The sequence below is a fragment of the Neovison vison genome, chromosome 13 (genome assembly GCF_020171115.1).
Source record: "Neovison vison isolate M4711 chromosome 13, ASM_NN_V1, whole genome shotgun sequence".
Taxonomy (NCBI): domain Eukaryota; kingdom Metazoa; phylum Chordata; class Mammalia; order Carnivora; family Mustelidae; genus Neogale; species Neogale vison.
This window is the reverse complement of record NC_058103.1, coordinates 29,680,970-29,703,045: the sequence shown is the minus strand read 5'-3', so window position 1 is coordinate 29,703,045 and position 22,076 is coordinate 29,680,970. Positions and strand designations below refer to the sequence as shown.

The 22,076-nt window shown below is 43.5% G+C and overlaps 1 protein-coding gene across 2 annotated transcripts in view; it reads left to right on the top strand.

The window, feature by feature from the left end:
* The first annotated feature begins 3,142 nt into the window (after positions 1-3,142).
* The window catches only part of RPS6KA5 (ribosomal protein S6 kinase A5), a 173,212-nt gene continuing 154,278 nt past the window's right edge, over positions 3,143-22,076 (top strand). The window contains exon 1 of one of the 2 annotated variants that reach the window (XM_044229719.1): positions 3,143-3,212. The gene's annotated coding sequence lies outside the window, so the exon portion shown is untranslated. The remainder of the gene's footprint in view (positions 3,213-22,076) is intronic. The other variant, XM_044229718.1, reaches the window with a different exon arrangement.

Sequence of the window (22,076 nt, the reverse complement as noted above, 5' to 3'; positions counted from 1 at the left end):
ATATTCAAAACATGACCTTTGTAGTTGCTGAGGGAAGAGAAGAAAGCATGAGGGGTTATGCTAAGGGTTCTCTGGCCAGGCCTGGAAATGGCATACATCATGTCTGCCCATACCCCATTGGCCAGATCACAGTCATATGACCCTTGCTTAACTGCAAAGGGGGGGGGGGGGAACTGTTTTCCTGTGTGTCCAGGAAGAGGAAATGAGATTGGTGAGCAGTAGACTAGTTTTTGCCACATCCTGGTTAAAGTCTACTCATCTTTAAAGAATCAGCTTAAATAATACTTCCTTATTAAGGCCTTCAAGTTCCTCCAAACTAAGTCAGCCCCCCCCCCATTATACTTTATTGTAACAGTCTTTAATTTTCCTTTACAACATAATCTCTATGGCAAGTTTACATTTCTGTATGTGATTACTTAATATTTATTTCCATTCCAGACCACAGGCTCTATGACAGCAAGGATTACATCTGTTTTGCTTCCATTGTGTTTCTTGGGTCTTTCACAATACTTGGTATATAGCTGGTGCAAAAGTTGTTGAGTGAACAAATGAACAATTGCATGCAGTCTTTCCCTGGTTCCAGATAGCACACAACTTGTGCAGGAGAAAGGCACATGAGTAGGCAGTCATGATTTAGTGGGATAAATGTTTCAGGCAGGTAAGCCCAGGTTGCTCAGGCAACCTGGAGGGGCTGTCAAGGCTTCTCTGCTTTCTCTTCCATAGCAGTCCAATCCAGTCTAATCTAGGAGTCTTCAAACTATGGTCTGCAGGCCAAATCTGGTTACTGCCTGCTTTTCTATAGCCCAAGAGCTAAGAATGGCTTTTATATTTTTAAATGGTTGAAAAGTATTAAAAGGAGAAGAATATACTTTGTCATATGGAAATTATGTGAAATTTAATTGCAACGTCCATAAATAAAGCTTTATTGGAACATAGCCATGTCCATTAGTTTACTTATTATATACAGCTGCTTTTACACTACAACAGTAGAGGTGAGTAGCTGTGAAGAAGACCTCTTGGCCTGCAAAGCCTAAAAAATTTATTGCTTGGTCCTTTACAGAAAGTGTTTGCTGATCTTTGATCTAACCCATGCTTTGTTTAAAAAGTCACTTGTATGTGAATTAAATCCAAATGCCCATCTTTAACATTCCTCCTTTTCCATTCTCAGGTCCACTGCCAGAAATTAGGCCCCCATATATTCTGGGAAAAATCAAAAAAAGGAAACCTCACCAAGGTAGAGTCAGGAGCTGGAAGGGGGAGCCTATGATTGGCAATTACAGACTCCAACAGGTGAACAGACAAGAGGAAAGAATCCTTAGCTACAGATCCAACAGGGAAAGATTGCCTCTCCTATATGAAACTGACTACCCATGCAACTCAGCCATGAGAAACCACCATTCCCCTGAACTTTTGCTTTCCTCCAACAAAATTTCCTTCGAAACAACCCCTGCCAACTTCCTCTTTCTCCATTAAAAATCATTTCTCTCCTTTGTTTATTGGATTTGCCTCTGGTTTTAGCCCAGCCTGTGCATCCCAAGTTGTAATTCTCTGCAATTCCTGAATAAACTTCTTTTGCTGGTAAAACAAATGGCTATTTTACTTTTCAGGTTAACAGCTCTATCTTTGCAACAGTATTCTTGTCCTGTTGTCTTTTTCCTCTCCTTAGTCCATCCTTCTCACTGTAACTGAAGCTAACTTCCAAAAGAATAGCTTTGATAAGAATAGCTTTGGGACTCCCCAACCTGTACTAAATAAAACCTGCACTATTTTGTATGTCAGTCAATGTTCTCCATTGTCTGATAGCACCTTACATTTTTAGCTCTCTTAGGTCCTACTTCCATCCAGTCTTACCAATCATTTAACCCACCCTTGCCCTCTCTACCTCTAGGCTGATGCTCAGAGTCACAATTTCTGCCTGAAATGTCTGCTGGTGGCTATTTCTATCTTACCCATCCTTTAACTTGGTTATCTCAAATTCCTCCTTGCCCTAACAGCCTTTCCCAGCAACACTACAGAGAATAATCATTGCCATCTGGCAATTGTTTGATCGTTTTGTTTCAAATTCTGCTTTATATTTCCTGTGTACATACAAATTGTTTCTCATGTTTGCATTGAAAGCTATTTAGGAGCAGGGATTTTATTGAATATTTACTAATCTCTGTATTCATTTGGTGCTTTTGGATGTATCTTGAGCAAAATAGAAATGTCTGTCCTTTGCAAATGTTGTCACGGCGAGCTGGGGTTGTTAATTTTTGCAATGTCTAAGAACTACCTGCACTTACGCACAAATTCCACTTAAGTAGTACAGAGCACACTAGAGCAAGTAACACCTAAGACACGCCGTCTTCCAGCTTGGCACACCTCTGTGGCTCGCCAGCTGGGACCCTCAGACGTTCGCAAACACGTGCGTGAGGAGCGCTTCCCTTCAGGCCCCTCCTCTGTCCACAGTGATTGGCGGACCAAACGTTCCAATCAGCCCTCCCCGCCTCTTTCAGCAATAGCCAATCACAGGCTCCGAGCGCCTCCTGACTACTAGACACTGTTTACTAACAGATCGAAGCTGGGGAATAAGGGGTGTGACCGTTCTGGGGAGGTCAGAGAAGAGAAGGTCCTAATTGCGCGTGCGCACCAGCGGAAATGGGCGGGGCAGAATCTCAGTTCTCACCAATCGGAGTGGTAGCGTTTCTCCCTCTCCTGCCTCCCCGCCAAGCAACAACAATTCGAGGAGAGGGGCGGGGCGGCCCCTGAAGCGTAGAGAGGGTTGCCCAATGAGAGCCGGCGCTGACAGATGCGCGCGCCCTGTGCCCAATAAGCGATAGCGGCTAGAATGGCTCCTCTACCTTGCTGACTGTGGGCGGAGCGGCCCGAAGGAGGAGGCGGCTGACAGGGGGCGGTTTGGTTGCGCGGTACTAGCGGTGCCCGCCGAAGGGGGAGGAGGCGGAGGAGCGAGCCGTGCGGCCAGAGCGGGAAAGAGACTCGTCGCTGCGTCCGAGTTCTGGAGCCGCCGCACCCCGGCTCCTGGGGCTGCAGCTGGAAGCTCCGAGGGGCCGGGCGTCCGCTGTCTCCCGGGTCCCCGCGTAGGACCCCGCGGGATCGGAAAAGGGAGAAGATGGAGGAGGGCGGCAGCGGCGGCGGCGGCGCCGCGGGGACCAGCGGGGACGGCGGCGCCGGAGGAGAGCAGCTCCTCACTGTCAAGCACGAGCTGCGGACCGGTGAGCGACCCCGCCCTCTGGCGGCCGGGCCCGGCGCGGGGGCACGCCCCGAGGGCACGCGGGTGCCCGCGCGGGCCGGGGGCGCGGGGCCGGGAAGTGGGCGCGGGGGGCGGGCCCGGGGCGGGGCCTCGAGGGCGAGGCGGGAGCCCGGGGGTCCCTAGCGGTGGGGGCGCACCTCGGGGCTGGGGGGCGCGGGCCGAAAGTTTTCCCGAGCCCGGGAATGCGCGGCGGGCGCGGGGCGGTGGGGCCCGTGGAGCTGCGGACCTGTCTGCCTGTTGGCACTAGTCACCAACGATGTCTTCGCGCCCCCTTCCCGCACAGGTGACAGCGCTGTCACTGCATCTTGTCCAGGGCGAAAGGTGCGCCTTCCTCAGTGTGGGGTGAAGGACGCTTTGGTTTGGAGCCTGACTCGCTTTTCTTGCACTCCTCTGCTTCCCTAGAGGTGGTCCCGGTGGGCGTTTGTGGAGCCCTCCCCTAAGGTGCCGGGCTACTGGACGAACGAGCTCAAAGGGTGGCTGTCCCCAGGGCTTTTCATGAGTCCGGTCTCTGCAGAGGCGGAAAGGATCGCGGGCTCCAGGGTCTGAGCGCTTTTATTTGCAATTTTCATGAAATACTATACTTGGCCTTGAATTCTTTCAGAGGTCTCTTGCGAACAAGGCTCTGTGAATGTAAAGCTCTAAGTAAAAGCGACTAAACCCGTCCGCTCAGGCGCTCACGTTCTGATGTTCTAACGTTTCAAATCACTAGAGTTGTCCCAAGCTTCATACTTGTTAGATTGCTTGATTCGTTGTATGGGTCCGAGTTGTTGATTTTGGGAAAATGCTTATTTGGACTAATCAGTACAGTTGGGGTTGAGATTTGTGGAGCCCAGTCTGGTATTACAGATACTTTTTCATTTCTGGACAATACATTTTAATGTATTAATTAATTTAATGCATTATTACTATTTAGTGTTCTCGTGAGCGTTTATTAAGTTTTATGATTCAGCTTGTTTGGCATGTAGAGATACTTTTTTATTATGTAGGCACAGATACTTTTTATAATGTAGACACAGATCTTATGCAGCAGATTTCAGGTGTACGCCAAGTACACCTTGTTACCATTTTGAACAGACTGTAAAGTTAGATCTGTCACCTGTTCTTTTCATTTTCATTTCTAATGAGATGACTGGTTAACAGTTCCACTGAGTGCCAGTGTGGTGACTTAATTTAAGAAGGATGTCAAATGCATGTTTACTCATTTCGGCATTTTTTTTGAGGGGGGGGTCCTTGTGAACTTCTTATGTATCTTGAGCTAGTTAACCCCATAATCTTTTTCAGTTTGTAACATAACCTGTGTGGGTCTGGTCGGTTTGATTTTCTCTCTCCATTTAATAGACAACTTACGTTTTCAAAGGGACGTTAAGTCATTTTTTCAGAAAACATTTATTCAGTACTAATATCTGATTTGTGCCGGGTTTTAGTGTGAGGTGCTCCTTGAAGTGGAGATTTTGAATTTCTTTTCCAAAAATCTTATGTAACAATTCACTGATTTATATATGTAGAATTATGCTGTATCACAAGAGCTACTTGAAGTCAAGTAGCTCCTCAGCCACTGACCATGGTGCAGCAAGCAGCTTTTTGTTAAATGACCAAAGAGCAACCTGCTTGTTATTAGGAGTCAACCAACTGCTTAGTTTCTGGTTTTGCAAACAGTGCTAGTTTTGTAGAAAGCAGTGAGTAGTGCTTTACTTTTCCTTCCCTGTTAACCATGTGAATCATCTTCAAGTGTGCGTTTTGGAAATTTTTCTGATAATGGTGAGATTATACTGAATTTGTTAGTACTGTTAACTGTCAAAGGAAATGAACAGTCATTTTGATTTATTGCTGAACATTGGAACAACTGACCGGATATAGTGGTCAAAAGTACTGTTAAAATATAACTTGAAAGATTTGCTCATCTTCAGCCAACTGCACTCTTGTCATCACATGATACTATAATAGGCACCAAAGTAATTTGATCTGATGTGGTCCTTTGCTTCTCAAAATGTGGACAAACATTATAGCTGTATCAAGTCAGCAGTCGGTGACTGCCCGTATGTGCCCACACTGTACTGCATGCTCTAGGATCAATGCATAGCCAATGAAAGTCTTATGGGAAGTGTTCCAGTTGTGTAGACTGAGTAGCATAGTATACCCAGACATGGAACTGGAAGACTTAATTCTAAATCCTAGCTCTGCCACTTACTTGCTGTGTAGACTTGGGCAAGTCACTTGACTCTTTCAGACTCACATCTCTCAACTACTAAGTGTGAGTGTTGAATGCAAGCCTGCTGGAAGAGCACACACGTGGGGCACTCAGATGTTGGTTGTGTTTAACGTCTGAGGATCACTCCATGATGGTACCTTTTCTTAAAGTGTGCAGATTAACCCCATGTAACTTAGAAACTAAATCACTCATTTGGTGCTTAGCCTATGTCACATTGCTGGCTATCATCTTTTTCTGCGTATGTCTTGCCATCTGAAGTAGAACTGCCCATGATCCCTGCTACTGCTTAGCAGCCTGTGTATATATCTGCAATAATATCTAACTCAGATTTTGTTGAATGAATTCATTGAATAGATGAAAATGCAGGACCAAGCAACAAGGAATGGTTTATTGTATTTTCCAGTGTCTTGTAGATGTTAGGTAGTTGATAAATTGGGGACATTAATTATAAAAACAGAAGAATGAAGAGTAAAGGATTGATTACATCAGTTAAACATACATTTCTTGACACTTTCTATTTTCTAGACTAAATGGTACTGATGATTACAAAAATGAGTAAGCAAATGTCTTGCTCTCTGATAGTGGGGGAGGAGGCCATGTGACCCAGTAATTACGATATATTGCCATAAATATAATAATAGAGAGATATACAGAGTATAAAATTAACAAAAAAGAGGTTAGAACTTTTAGGTTTCAAATAATCAAATCTCTCTGTTGAACAACAGCAAAAAAAAAAGGGGGGGGTGTTATTGGAAGATTATTGGATTGTCTTACCCATTCATTTATTTCATAAATATTTCCTTACCTCTTATATACTGAGTGCTGTTTTAGATGGTGGATCACAAGACAGATTCTTCCCATTGGAAGGGCAAGGTTGCATCAGGAATCCTTGGAACCAGAGACATATGTTTTCGGTACTCTCTCCATCTTGAATATTTTCTTATTTCCATGTGATGGGCTTCACCCTTCTCCACTGCCATCTGCCTTTTCCCACATGGGAAAAAAAATGGCTGCTGACAGACCCCAGCTTTAGGTGTTGGAGAGATACTGCCTTTTCCACAACTTCAGATATAGAAATTTCAGGGCAAGACCTTACTGACATGGCTTTGGTCAGATGCCTACTTTCAGATCATTCAGTTAAGGCCAGGGAATGGGATCACGATTTAGTAACATGACAGTTATTACAGTGAACATGCGGATGAGGGTGAAACCAAACTCTTAGGAGAGGAAAGGTTGCTGGGAAGACATTTCCTTAAATGTCCTTCATCAGGAGAGAGAGCCTAACACTGAAGAGAGGGTTAAGGAAGGAGTATTAATTATATATTGTTGTGTAGCAAATCACCCCAAAACTTATGTCTTAAGCAACATGGTTTCTATGGGTCAGGAATTCAGGAGTTGCTTAGTTTGATGCTTCTGACTCAGGATCTTTCATGAGATTGTAGTCAAGCTGTTGGCCAGAACTGCAGTCACCTGCAGACTTACTTGTCTGGGGCTGGAGATTCCCCTTCTAAGACAAGTTACTCTTATGTTCTTGGCAGGATGCTTCATTTCCTTGTGTGGGGACCTTTCTCTACAGCTGCTTGAATGTCCTTGAGATGTGACAGCTGTCTCCTCCAGAACAAGTGATTGTAGAGAAAGAGCAAGGTGGATGCAGCAATGTTTATTTTTTTTATTGTAATTTTTTAAAAAGATTTTATTTATTTATTTGAGAGAGAGAATGCGAGAGAGAGAATGAGAGAGAGAGTGCACGAGTGGGGGAGGGTCAGAGGGAGAAGCAGACTCCCCGCTGAGCAGGGAGCCCAATGCAGGACTTGATCCTGGAACTCCAGGACCATGACCTGAGCTGAAGACAATTACTTAACCAGCTGAGCAGACACCCGGCAGCAATGTTTATTAAGCAGATTTTTTTAGATGTAATTTACATAAAATCCACTTGTTTTAGTTGTACAATTTAGTGAATTTTAGTGTATTTATAGAGTTATACAGCCATCACCAAAATCTAATTTTAGAACGTTTCCATCACCCTAAAAAGAAACGTCTTGCCCATTTATATCAGCCACTCCACATTTTCACCACCCATCCCCAGCCCTAGGCAACTGCTAATTCTACTTTCTGTCTCTGTACATTTGCCTAGGGACATTCCATATAATAGAATCTTACAGTATGTAGCCTTTTATGACTGACTTCTTTCACTGAACATAGTGTTTTCAAGATTCATCCATGTTACAGCATGTATCTTCGCTTTTTTTTTTTAATTGACAGATACTATTCCATTGTATGGATATGCCATATTTTGTTTATCTCTTCATTAGTTGACTGACATTTGGGTTGTTTTCACCTTTTGGCTATTGTGAATAATGCTGCTAGGTACATTTGTGTACAAGTTTCTTGTGTGGGTCTATGTTTTTGTTTCTCTTGGGTACATTCCAAGAGCAAAATTACTGGATCACATGGTAAGTCTGTGTTTAACTTTGTAACTTTTCCAAAGTGGCTGTAGCACTTTCCATTCCCAGTGGCAATGTACAAGAGCTCCAGTTTCTCTACATCCTTTTTAACATTTGTTATCTTTTTACTTGTAGCCATCCTAGTGAGTATGAGGTATTATCTTTTTTTTTTTAAGATTTTATTTTATTTATTTGACACAGAGAGAGAGAGATGACAAATAGGCAAAGAGGCAGGCAGAGAGAGAGGAGGAAGCAGGCTCCCAGCTGAGCAGGGAGCCTGATGCCGGGGCTCTATCCCAAGACCCTGGGATCATGACCTGAGCTGAAGGCAGAGGCTTAACCCACTGAGCCACCCAGGTGCCCCTATGAAGTAGTATCTTATTGTGATTTCGATTTGTGTTTCCCTATTGACTAACGATGTTAAGTGTTTTTTCATGTGCTTATTAGCCATTTGTGTATGTTTGGAGAAATGTCTGCTCCCATCCTTTTGCCCATTTTTTAATTGGTTAATTTGTCTTTTTATTATTGAAATGTGAATCTTAATGTATTTTACATAAAAGTCTCTTACCAACCATGTGACTTGCAAATATTTTCTCCCAGAAAGTGAGCTGTCTTTTCGCTTTTTTGTTTTCATATTTATTTATTTATTTATTTGGTGGTACCCTTATAGGCACAAAAGGCTTTAATTTTGATGAAGTCCAATTTATCTCTTTTCTTTGGCTTCTTGTTCTTTTGATGTTGTATCTAAGAAATCTTTGACTAACCCAGTGTTAAGAAGATTTATGTCTATTTTCTTCTAAGAGTTTTATGGTCTGAGCTGTTACATTTAGGTTTTTGATCCATTTGTTGAAAGACTATTCTTTCCCCATTTTATTGTCTTGGCACTCTTGTCAAAAATCAATTGACCATAGATATATGGATTTATTTCTAGACTCTCTATCCTTATGCCAGCACCACATTGTGTTGACTACTGTAACCTTTCAGTTAAGTTTTGAAATTTGGAAGTGTGAGTCCTCCAATCTTGTTTTTCTTTTTTCCAAATGGTTTTGGCTATTCTGGGTCTCCTGAATTACCATAGGAATTTTAGGATTAACTTGTCAGTCTCTGCAAAGAAGCCATCTAGAATTCTGGTAAGGATCACATTGAACCTGTAGGTCAATTTTGGAAGTATTGCAATTATAGCATATTAAGATCTGATCCAAGAGCTTGAGAATGTTTTTTCATTTATTTAGATCTTATTTCATTTCTTTTTAAAAACATTCTGTGGTTTTTGTGTTGTTGTTGATTTTTAAGATTTTATGTACTTATTTAAGAGAGAGCGCACACAAGCAGAAGAAGCAGATTCCCCAGTGGGCAGGGAGCCTATCCTGGGCTCACAGGCTCCATCCCAGGACCCCGAGATCATGACCTGAGCAAAGACAGACACTTAAGAGACAGAGCCACTCAGGCGCCCAACATTTTGTAGTTTTCAAAGTATAAGTTTGTATTTCTTTCGTTAACTTTATTACTAAATATTTTATTTTTTTGATGTTATTGTAAAAGGATTTTTTAACTTTAATTTCTGGTTTGTTCATTGTAAATATATAGAGATACAATTTATTTCTGTATCTTGAACTTGTATCCTGCAACCTTGCTGAATTAGTTCATTAGTTCCAATAGATTTTTAGTGGCTGTCTTAGGATTTTCTACTTATAAGAAAGAAGTTTTCTACTTAAAAGATCTGCAAATAAAGATAGTTTTACTTCTTCCTTGTCAATGTGCATGTCTTTTTTTTTTTCTTTAATTGCCCTGGCTGGAACCTTTAGTGCAGTGTCCAATAGAATTGGTGAGAGCACACATTCTTGCCTTGTTCCTGATCTTAGGGAGGAAGATTTAGTCTTCTAAATTAAGTATGAGGTTAGCTATGGGTTTTTTATAGATGCCCTGTATCAAGTTGAGGAGTTTTGGTTTTTTTTTTTCCTAGTCTATTTGGGTGTTTTTATCATGAAAAGGCATTGGGTTTTGTTAAATGCTTATTTTGCTTTGATGCAGATGATCATGTGATGTTTTTTGTTTTATCAATGTGGTCTCTTACATTAATTAATTTGGAGATGTTAAGCCAATCTTGGATTCCTGGGATAAATCTCAGACCTCAGTCCTTAAGTCAAGAGGGATTCAAGTATATTTTGTATTTGGGAAGAAAAACCTTCTCAGGCGGGAAGTCTCCTGTCGTATCAGACCCAACATTAATCTCTACTCCAAAGCAAGAAAGAATCTTGAAACCTCAGCTTCCTGGAGACATAAGGGGTTTGGTGAGCAGGATGGAATTCGTCCTGTGGAAAAGAAGCTGATGCTTGGTGAAGACTCCTCTAGGGAAAAATCTAACATAATCAGATCATGTGTTGACTGAAACTTCGCCATTAAATCCACTGTTGAGAGATGTCAGTCCCAGAATGCAGTGGGAGCTAGGGGTTGTCACAGTTATTTCCTTTGAGCTCCTGTAATGATTACAGATCTCTTTATGCACCTCAAAGGTGTGAGCACTCCTACATTCCTCCAGTTTGTCAGAGAAGATGAATAGAGTCTAAAATAGAATCTTGCCCTCATTATGTTTGTCCCTAGCAATGTCCCTTTGGGTTCAGCTATAACTGTTCCTCCAAAAATCAAGTAAGCTGCCTGGACTTCATACCTTCCTAAAGTACTGAGTGAGCTGGCTATCTCACTTTTATTTTTCCTTAGTATTCAGTAGGCATTCTCCCCTGTGACTGCAGTGAGAGAAGGGAGGTCGAGTTCCCAGTTTTTAGTACAGTACTTGGTATTGCAGTTACTTTATTTCACACTCAAGTTTTTGTGTAGGTGTGCTGCTTTTTTTATAACCAGTGTGTTCCTGACAAAAACATTGTGTAAATAATATTTTTGTATATCACACTATTTGGAATATGGAAGGTGAACTTGCTACTTAAAAGGATTCTGTTATTAACTCTTGAATTAAAAATTTTTTTGATTTAAGTTCCCTATTGGTAGCTTTACTGTTACCGTGTAGGTTTGGCCTTGTACGCTGTTTTCTGACCCCCTCCTTACCATTTAGGTAGCTGCAAATAGCTAAATGATGGAGTCTTGTGTGGTAGGCTGAATAGAGATACCCATGCCCCTCAAGATGTCAGTGTCCTAACCTGAAACCTGTGAATATGCTTCCTTGCATGGCAAAGAGACCTTGTGGATGTCATTGAGGTAAGGCTCTTGAGATTATCCTAGATGATGGGCCCCCACGTGGGCCACATGCAATCCCAGGGTCCTTTTAAGAGGGAGACAGGAGGGTCAGACTCGGACAGGGATGTGAGGATGGAAGTGGAGGGAGAGAAGGGGAAGTGGCAGTGGAAACAGCCTGGAGCCATGCCACTGCTGGAAGAGTCCCATGAGCCGGGGGGTGCGGGCCGTCTCTAGAAGTTGCCAATTAGGTATTTCTCTAGTGTCCACAAAGAGTGCAGCTTGGCTCTCACCTTGATTTGAGCTCTGTAAGATCCAGTTTCAGACTTCTGATCTCCAGAGCTGCAAGAAGACAAATGTGGGTTGTTAATAAACCATGAAATTTATGTTGAATTTTTTTTTACAGCAATAATAGGAAACTAATAAATCGTACTTAAAATTGGTTGAAACAAGAGATCATTTTGCCCCAGGCCTGGGTAACTGTGTATGATAACAATGTGAAGCAGTCCGTTATTTAAGCGACTATTTTAGTAGAAACTGGTACCAAGTGTTCTTAATAGAAGTAGAATGGTGTCCTCTCTAAGGAATCCCCAAGAAGACATTCCTTTCTGATCTTAGTACCGACCCCAGCTGAGCTGCTTTTGACCAGCTGTTCTGTTTTCCATAGGAATGCTGTGAAGTGGGTCCCTCTTTTACCAAATTGGATCTAAAAAGCTTCACAGCTCAGGCCTGTATCACAAAAAATTGTGGTCTGGCATTCATCTTGAGCCTCTTTCTAATATCATATTATGTCTCTAATCTTTTTTCTTTTTCTTTATTCATTCTTATGCTTTAATCCAAATAATTTGCCTTGAACCTTTTCTGGACCATGGGAAGAATTAAATACAGTTATGAACACCTATATATAGAGCATAAATATTAAGGACAATATGGGAAGATATTTGACGTTCTATTCAGTGTTTCGCCTCTTAAAATCTTTGTCATCTGGTGTTCTTGCTATTTTTGTATTTCTCCTAAAAGAAAAAAAGTGAGGTCTTTAATTAATAGCACTTTTGATTTTTTTTTAAAAGTGATAAATGAGAGAAGTAGTGAGAAATCAATAAGATAGAGGCATATTTTTAAAAACGAATTCTTTTGGCAGAAGGGCGGAGAGCATACACAGGGCTGTCTTTGTATGAGGTGGTTTTCTACATGAGTGGAATATCCCTTCATTAGCTGGAGAATCACTCAACTGAACCACTCTCTCCTCTAGCCACATCAGTGTTGCAGTGGAATTATATGTTTTTTCCTATAGGAAAAACTATTCAAAATATGCAATAAGGATAATGTTGTACTCATATCTTAAATTGGTTGTTGCCTTAAGAGGGCGTGAAGGCCGAATCCTAGCAGATTGGCAGTGACACTTTCCCATGAACTTGCCTCCATTTGTCCTTTATATTTACATCATCTATTTTGCAAGGAAGCATCCTAATTACAGCTAGATTAAGATGAATCTACTGGTGCAAACACAAATCAACCTCATAATCTTGACCTAATTTTGCCACGCTTAAGTTGGGCAGGTTTACTCATCCATTAAGGACTGTTGAGTTCCTGCTGTGTGTTTGGCACTGTCCCAGATGCTGGGTTTTAGCAAGGAACAAATTCGGTATGGCACCCACCCTCATTGAGCTAGCTCTCAGAGAAAGACCTTAAATGCGTAATCCTACAACCAACTATACGTTTGCAGTTGTGCAAAACTCTGTGAAGAAACACAGGGCTCTGGGAGGGAGTCTAACTGGGTAGGCTGGCATCATGTTCGGGATGAGGAGAGGCTTCTGTGGAACAGTAGCATTCAAGCCGAGGCCCTGGCTATCACTGGGTGGTGAGTGGGGGGAAGTGACACAGATGGTTCTAATGTGGGAAACGGCGTGGCACACGAGGGTCACTGGCACTGGGGTTACTTGGCACCCTGGGGTTGCCTCTGTGGCTCGGGCATCATATCCAAGCAGGTGAGTCACAGGAAGTGAGGCCGAAAAGGTAGCCAGGGCCACTTTGTGCAGGGATTTGAAGGTTATGATAAGGTGTTCACGTATTACCCTATGTGCAGTGTGAGGCCATGAAGGATTTTTCCAAGACTAGTTTTGTGCAGCGAGAAATAGCTCCCACTGCTATGAGGAGAATAGGCAGGGGGACTGAGAGACAGGAAACCAGTTAAGAGCCACTGCGGAAGTTCAGATGGAACATACAGTTTAGAGTAGGGAACAGATTAAGAATTGCGAATATGTTGAGATGTATTTAGGAGATAGAATCAGCAGAACTTGGTGAGGTATGGGAGTTTTGGGGCTGGAACAAATGTATGTTTGAAGGTGCTTTTTGTTCAGGTGGTGTATTAATTTTCTATTGCTGCAGAATGAATTACCACAAATTTAAGGTTTGTACTAGCACCCATTTATTAGCTCACAGTTTGCTGGGTTGAAAGTCCTCCTAGTGTTGCTGAAATCAAGGTGGTAGTCATACTATTCTTATCTGGAGGCTCTGGGTAAAAATCCACCTCCAAGCTCATTCTTACAGTTGGCAGATTTTAGTTCCTGTAGCTGTTGGCCAGAGGTCCCAGTTTCCTTGCTGGCTGGCAGCCGGGGGGCCTCTGTCAGCTTGTAGAAGCCATCTGCATTCTTTCTCTTTTGGCCCTTCTTTAGGCAATGGAAATTCAAGCGCTTCCATGCTTGGACTCTCTGACTTCTAGGTCCTCTTCTCTAGGCTGTGTCATTGGGTCAGGCCTACCTAAGTAATCTTCTTCTCATTAGGTCAATGATTTAGGACCTTAGTTACATCTACAAAGATCCCTTGGTTGCAAGAGTGATATATTCCTTCCCTCAAGGGAAAGGAGATCATGTAAAGGGTCATGGGGGGCTCATCTTAGAATTCCGCCTTAGAACTCACAGATGGTAAACCAGGGGTGTTGCATGTGGGGTGGGCAAAAAAGGTGGGATCCGGTTTTATGTGGATCATAGCAAGTCTGAGATGCTTCTGCTGTATTCTAGTGAGCATATCCGGCCGTGGTAATCAGGGGTGGTGAAAGCTTGCCAGGGCCACCTAGTAGGCGCTTTCACCACCTCATTGAAGCTAGACAACAGCTTTATGAAGTGACTATTATTATTATTCCAGTCTACAGGGAAACTGAGTCAGATCCAACGGGTGAGCTGATCACCTTATCTGGAGCAGCTGTGGTGGCAAGTTGGTGGGATAAGCCAGAATGGAACAGGATGAGGAATTGGGTCCAAGTGAAAACAACTTTGAGAGACTTGGTCCTAGAGGAGATTAAAGAGAGAGACTTAGCTGGAGAGAAATGGGGGGCTCGAGGTGGGTATTTTTTGTTGTTTTAAGATGAGTGATGCTAGAACATGCTAGAGACCTCTAGGGTGAAGCCACTACCCAGAGAGATTGAAGCGTACCAGTGAGATGGGATAGCTGGCGGCAGTGAGGTCCCCGGGAGGAAGGGGGCACGAAGTGGGCGCAGGGGTTGGCCTCTGATAAGGGAATGCCCTTGCTTCTAGTATAATGAAAGGGAAGAGGGAGAGGATACAGGTGCATTTGTAGATTTGGTGGCCGGAAGGTATGGGAATGTTGAGCTCATGTATTTTTTTTTTTTCTCCTCGATGAATTGTGAAGCAAAGGCAATTCTTTATTCAAGAAGAGAAAAATCCCTTCATTGTTCTAAAACATTGTTATTCTCGTCTTTTAAAAATTCTTAGTATAGAAAAACACACAAAAATTCGACACCATGTACATGTTATAAGATGAGAGTTTAAGGAATGTTGTAGAACAGCTTACAGAAAAGAGATTTTCAGGCAGAGCCATGGAAATGTTTCTGTGCTTTCCCAGAGGTCAGTTCTCTGAACATGTTCTCTGGATCATGCCAAAATTCTTAGTAAGCATAATGTTCTTTTTCTTCTTTTTGAAGTGTTTTATATTTAGTTATAGTTCCTCTAAGTTAAATTTATTTGGTACGCGTATTGGAAAAAAAGGCTGTTTGTTACTGCTTTACAAGCATTTGTTTTCCTGTTGACTCAGTTTTCACATTGGCCCAATCATGTCATTCCAGAATCAGTTGGATAAGTAAACACTGCTGTTTTATACACCAAAAGTACTGTGAGTCTTCAAGGTAAGTGACCCCGGCAATAAGAGAAAAGTGGGCAGCATTGTTTTAAAGTACACAGATATTAAATATAACTTTGTTCTGCTGCCAGCAGAATGCTGTCCAGAGACATGGTTTGAGGCCCAACCACAAATCTAAACAGCTTCAGAATAGCTTACCACCTGGCAGTTAAAAGGAACCTGATGTGCTAGCTATTTAGCGTATTTTCCAGCCCAAACATTCCCTGCCGTTGGGCTAATTGGACCCTGTGGACAGGGGTTCAAGGTTCTAGAATTCGCAGCTACGTGTGTGCTGTCAGTATGGTTCTGGACACCCCCTGGGTTCGAGCTTATCTGATAAATTGTTTTAGAAATCATTTATTTCCCCTTGACATAAAGAAAAAAGAACTAAAATAGCAGAGGAAGATTTGTTTCACACTGCATACCATTGTCACCTTTTGACTGAAACTAAAATTAATCCAAGAAGCTTATGTTTTTGTAATGTTGAGTAAGAAAAGACAAGATTTCATAAGAAAAGTTATTTTATAACTTTATTAGGTTGGTCTCAGCAAATTAGATGCTAAATACATATTTCCTAGTTGGTGTATTAAAAATAAATCCAAGCATATTAAATAAAGAGCATTGAGTCAGATTGTGCTCTCACACCTCTTTTTGCAATCTTCCACTTCCTCAGAGAGCTTACTCGATTTTTCCTCCTCCCCTTTCCCTCATCCTCAAACTCTCCTTCCCACGAACACATTTGAATCGTCTTGTTAAAAAAAAAAAAATCTTTGGTGGCCCTCTAGTTTTTGCTGTCATTCTCTTTTCCATCCATTTTTGAGAGAGCAGTTTATGCAACTGTTTCTACTTCTTTATCTCCTGTTCACTCTTTGATGTGCTGGAGCATCAGGCTCCCATCTCAGTCTGTCCCGCATAATAGCGGTTCCCTCTCCAGTCCGCACGGTCTCCCTATGTTCTTGATCCTTTCAGTCTTGATCCTGCGGAAACGTCTCTGTTTGTCTCAACCTCTCTCAGAGCAGTTGGTGCTCAAGTGTTGGTACCGTCTTCCCTTTGCCCAGGGACATGGCGCCTTTCTTCCTGGGTCTTCTCTTTCGCTGGCTGCCCCAGTTCCCTCTTTCCCTGGCCTCCATCTTTCTGCTTGTCTCGTAAATGTTGATAATCCACTGTCAGCCCTTTTTTCTTATAAATGTACATGCTCTTCCTGGGAATTCTAACATCATCATGGCTTGAACTACTTACTACCAGTGTCTGTTTTCGGTTTAGCTCTCTTCATTGAGTTTCTGATCAGTTATTTCCAACTGCCTGCTGAGCATAAGACATATGGGTAGCCCACAGGTCCCATACAGTCAGGTCGAGTAATGCTTCTTCCTCCAGCTTTTATTATATTTAGTGGTACTGTCATTCTCCATCCCACCAGGACTCTAGTTAGAAACATCCTGGACTTCCTCCTCTACCTCCCATCCTCCCTACCTACCCATTCACTCTCCCCATTCTGTGAGTTTGTAACTCTGAAATATGTCCTTTGTCTGTTTCTTGCTCATGCTTTGCCCCTGCCACAGTCTTAGATCAGTGTTGAACCTAGTGGTAATAGCTATCATTTATTGAGTTTTCTGTCTTAGGAGATCTGCCCAGCATTTTGTGTATCTTGTTGAATTCTCACACACACCTATGTGATGAGTATTGTCTCTGACAGCTGTAGGGTGCGAGCTCCTGTCCCATCTGCCTCACTCTGGAGTCCCCCTGGGGCTGACGCTCTGCCTGGGCTCCAGCTCACCAACTCACTTCACTCTGATGGTGTCTGATTTCGGACACATGTGCTGCACATTTTTCACTTTCTGCCCCAGGACCTGGATTCCTGCTCCAAGGTTTAGGATCCTAAGGCCAGCTGGCTCAGCCAGCACGAGGGCATATCCTAGAAGTGTACGGAGTGAAGGGACTACAGGGGCAGCCGCCATGAGGGATGGAAGCTGAGAAGAAATGCTTCTCTGTATTGATCTGAGGGTGGAAAATTCTGAGGGGCATTCCATACATTCCTCAGAAGGTCCAGATTAGATTGAGTTGATAATGCATCCTTGTATGGGCTTTTCCTTCTTCCCTCTTTCAGTCTCCCGAGTTCTTCCTCACTCCTTCTCCTGAGGTTACCTTCCAGATCAAACATGTGCCCAAGAGCCCCAGTGAGGACAGTAACTAAAGTGGTTCTAGGAAGCATACCTCAGATACGGGGTGTTGAGGTGGGCTACTCACTGGTGAGATCGCAGCAGGGACATCATTGGTGGTAACCCCTGGCATGTGTGACAGAACAGTTCCCGAAACTCTTACCTGCAAGGCATCAGAACTGGCACTGAATGGAAGGCGAACTGTTGTTTGATGCCACACTCTGCGACTTGAGTGGTATGGGGACAGTGGTAATTATAAAAGGACTCTGAAGTTGACTGACCTCTTCTGCCTTTGGAAACTTGGCAAACAGGAGAATGACAGGCATAGGCCAGCCAGCTGTCAACGCAGGGTACACAGTGAAAAGATTCTGTGTGGCAGCATTTGCAAAGATTGTTACTGCCTGCCATGATCGGACAGATGATGTAAAGAAGCAGGCCTGGGATTTAATCTGCAGGGTGGTAGAGCCGTGCATCTTCTTTGGTGGGTTTGTACTGTGCCAGCTGAGCTAGACCAGACGTTTCCCAGAACTCCCCCCTGGGTTCTGGGTTAGCATGGCCACAAGAGATATTTTGAGCAGGATTTAAAGGCAGAAGTGAGGCAGCAGCCGTATTTCTTTTACATGCGAAGGTTGGTACGAGGCCCTGCTGCAGCTCCCACACGTCACTGCCAATCTGCTGTGTCATATTGTTGGCATGCGGCTTTACCCAGGCCTGCGGTTCTTTTAGCTCCTGTTGGATCACCTCCATCAACTTCTTAGAATCCGTGGTCAGGGTGTGTGGCTTTTCCGCAGGTTGCCTGTCTCGTCACAGTCGGAGGCTTCAAGGTAGCGAGAGAGATGGGTTCTTCTTTGCCTTCATGGGTTCCAGCTTGTCTTCGGGGCTGCGGGTTATCCTTGTTCCTTCCCACATGCTGGCCGCCCTTCCTTTCCACTCGGCTGCCCTCTCTTCGGACTCAGCCCCAGATGCGGAGGCAGCAGCACTGTGTAGACGGTTTGACTTCTGTGCCTGTGCGAGGTCAAACCCCTCTACGAGTCCCTCATTCTGTGTCGATCATGGTAGTTCTCCTCGGGGCATCCTCGACAGGTGTTTAGGGCCAAAGTCAGCACCGTCGTATGGAAGGAATGGGACCCTGAGATCTGTTTGGGACCCCTGAATTTCCCCGATCCTCTGGACAGACAGAGCTATTGCCTTGTTAGAACAGAACAGCCTTCCCTTGTTTGGAGACCATGCAGCGATCTGGCTGAGGTTCATGCCTCCCCAAATGATGCTTGTCCTGTCTAGAATCTGCCCATCCTCTATACCTGTTGCCTCTAGAACAGCTAGATGCAATCGTAGCATAATGTAAACAGGGATATTCTTGTTCTGGGAGGAAATACTCAGACAGATAATCCCAGGGCCTGGCTAACATGTGCCAGTAGGAACAGAGGAGTGTGCTGGGGAGTGGATTTTCAAGGTATGGGGCCAGGAGTGGTAGAATGAGGCTGGATGGGGAAGATATAATTAACATGGGAGCACTGTTCATCACTCCGGATTTAATATCTTAGTAACCTCGTCCTAATATACTGTGGGGATATTTTCTTGAAGCTTGGACTTGAATATGATCTATAGTAAATTAGATAAATATGCAGGAATGGCTTTGGCAGAGTATCCAGGTCAGAAGTCTTAGAGAAGAAAGAATATTAGAAAGGTTTTATTTTATTTTTTTTTAAGAATTTATTTATTTATTTGACAGAGAGAGATCACAAGTAGACAGAAAGGCAGGCAGAGAGTGAGAGAGAGGGGAGCAGTCTCCCCGCTGAGCAGAGAGCCCGACGCGGGACTCGATCCCAGGACCCTGAGATCATGACCTGAGCCGAAGGCAGCGGCTTAACCCACTGAGCCACCCAGGCGCCCTTAGAAAGGTTTTATTTTATGATACTAGAGAACATACTATCTGATCACGTTCCTTAGGCAGGTCCAAAGAACATTACCTTGTTACTTAACAAGGTAATACAGAATGCCCTGGTGAGGGGAAATAGGCTGCGCTTGATAGGAGACACTAGGTTCCCTCGTGTCCATAGACATGATAGGATTCTGGAATACAGAGGCCAAGTGGTAGCACTTAGTCAGGAGCAAGGTGGATGTAATTATCATTAAGGGCCCGAGTGGCACTGAGGGTACCATGACCCACAGATGTCTGTGGCAGTGGCTAATAGATCACGGGACCACCAAAGATGGACAAGAATCCAGGGGGTTAACTTAATTGCGACCTTTACCTCTGAGCGATCTGAGCCTTCAGTTGCCTTGCCCTTGGACTATAATTGCTCCAAGTGCATCTTCAGGATTACTTATCAGGCACGAAGCAACAACAAACACCCTCATATATTCTTTGAGTTCAAGATAAGTTCCTCCCTGTCACCATTATGTAATAGCAATGGTAGCGCCTCCTTGACTCTGTGACCAGTTAATTTTTGTCCAGGTTTATTTGAGGTTTAACTGACAGAGAACATTGTATAAGTTAAGGTGTACAATGGGGTGACTTGATGCACATGTATTCAGTGACCCAGTGGGAAGGGAGTTGGAGCTATACTCTTATCGGTTGCCTCTGAAGCATCGCCTCACATCATCTTCTAACTCTTTCCTGCGGGCTTTGACTCTCTTCGCCCTGACAGTGGCTTATCTCAAATATGCGTCCTGCCCATCTTTTCCTTTCTGCTCCAGGGCTTCTCCAAGGCCACCTAGCAAGAGATACAGGTAGGAGGGCACACAGGCTTGTTCAGTCTGGAAAGTGGCTGCAAGTGAACTCCTCCTAGGGCAATCCTTAACTTGGAGTAGGAGCCAGTGGAGAAATGCTCTCCTTGTATTCACACGGACAATTCTAACAGCTTTCTAGTCATGTTCAGAGAGTCTGGCGAGATTGAGTTCCAGTTGCCCACAGCAATGAGCATCGTTCAGTAAGGTGCCCTCCTACTGGCTCACACTCCTTTCCGGTTTCACCCTCCTTGGTCCTTTACTTCTCCTGCCAGTTAAATTGTCTCTCTACAGGTCCTTTTGTGATGCTCTGCTTTTGGGAGGAACCCTGTTTCAGATAAGTACAGTTGGTTTTGTGCGTGTATATGTGTGTGTGTGCACGCACATGCGTGTCTGTCTATGTACCCATCCATCCATCCATCCATCTGACCATCCATCCGTCCCTTCAACCACAGATTATAAATAAGAGGCTTAGCATGATAGAAATAATTGCTCGGCACAGTCTTAGTAACTGGTAGAGACTGAGTTCATCTGAAGCCAAAACATGTGCTCTCCTTCCTTAATTATACTACCTTCGCACCTTTAAAGTTGAAATCGATAGACCTTCGAAGTCCTTCGAAGTCCTTTGTGATCTGACCCTCCCGGCCCGTCCATAGGGGTTGTTCATAATTCACCCGTCTGCAAGTTATCATGTGAATGTGCTCATTCTTTTGCCAATAAATTTCTTTCCTTTCCCTGTGTTTTACTGTGGGGAGATACACCCCTCACAGTCTATTTGGAAAAAGCATACTTTTTCTGTTTCTTTTCTAAGTTCAACTCTTCTTGCTTTTCTTTTTTTGGTTGTTGTTTGTTTGTTCATTTCTGTTCTTAGTTTTTGTATTTCTATTTCAGGATTTTTTTTTTCCATATCACAAATGCTTGTTTGAAGATTTTAAATTGAGTTTGGAATGTTGTGTGGTATACCACTTCAGCAAAAGGAGGGGGAGGGATTTATCAGCTGAAATGTTTTTATTAGCATTTTCTGATTTTCACAGTTGTTTTTCTGTATCTGTGACCTGCCTTTTTTTTTTTTTTTTTTTTTTTTTTTGTATGTCTGTTCATTCCCTTCTTGAAGAGTTCTACAACACCCTCCTCTATGCTGGAGAACTCTTATGGATGGGGTTGGGGTGGAGCGTGTCTTGTTTCTCTTTCATTTCTGTGGCATCCTTAATTCTTTTCTTAGTCCCTTCTTTCTCTTCACTTCGGTATTCCCAGGGGTGCATCTCCTTCTGTCTGGTTTGCCCTCAGAAGCTGTCCTCTTCGGGTCTGCCATTTCTGTCCAATCCCTTCTTTCCTAGCTAGTGCTTTAAAGTACACGTTCCGGCCTAGGTGTATGTAGTCTTTTGGCTTTTATTTTGGATACTTTCAGAGCATGATCTTTTTCTTGCTTTGTCTAAGTCCTCAGTGCTCTTCTGTTCTTTTCAGTGTGTCGTAAGTGTCTGTCCCTGTCTCCAGATCTCCAGACTTGGCTGCAGGGGTGGTGGGAGCTTGGTTGGAATTGGATCTTTCTATCACAGCCCGTCTGAAGGTTGTTGTATTTCCCCACACTTCTTTTTAAAGATTTTATTTATTTATTCGAGATAGAGGGAGAGCAAGCAAGCAAGAGAGAGCACAAGCAGAGGGAGCTTAGGGAGAGGGAGAAGCAGGCTCTCCACTGAGCAGGGAGCCCGATGTGGGACTCTATCCCAGTACCCTGAGATCAGGACCTGAGCCGAAGGTAGATACTTAACCAACTCAGCCACCCAGGCGCCCCAAGGTGTGGTATTCCTTAGTCCTGCCAAAGGCATGGGTCATATGTGGCTTTATTCCTCTCTTTGTTGGTTTTATGGTGGTTTTGTTTGTTTTTTGTTTTTTCTGTTTTTTTTTTCAAGGGTGAACGGGAAGATTTGAAATCAGGCAACCTTTATCATCCCTCTTACCCAAAGTTT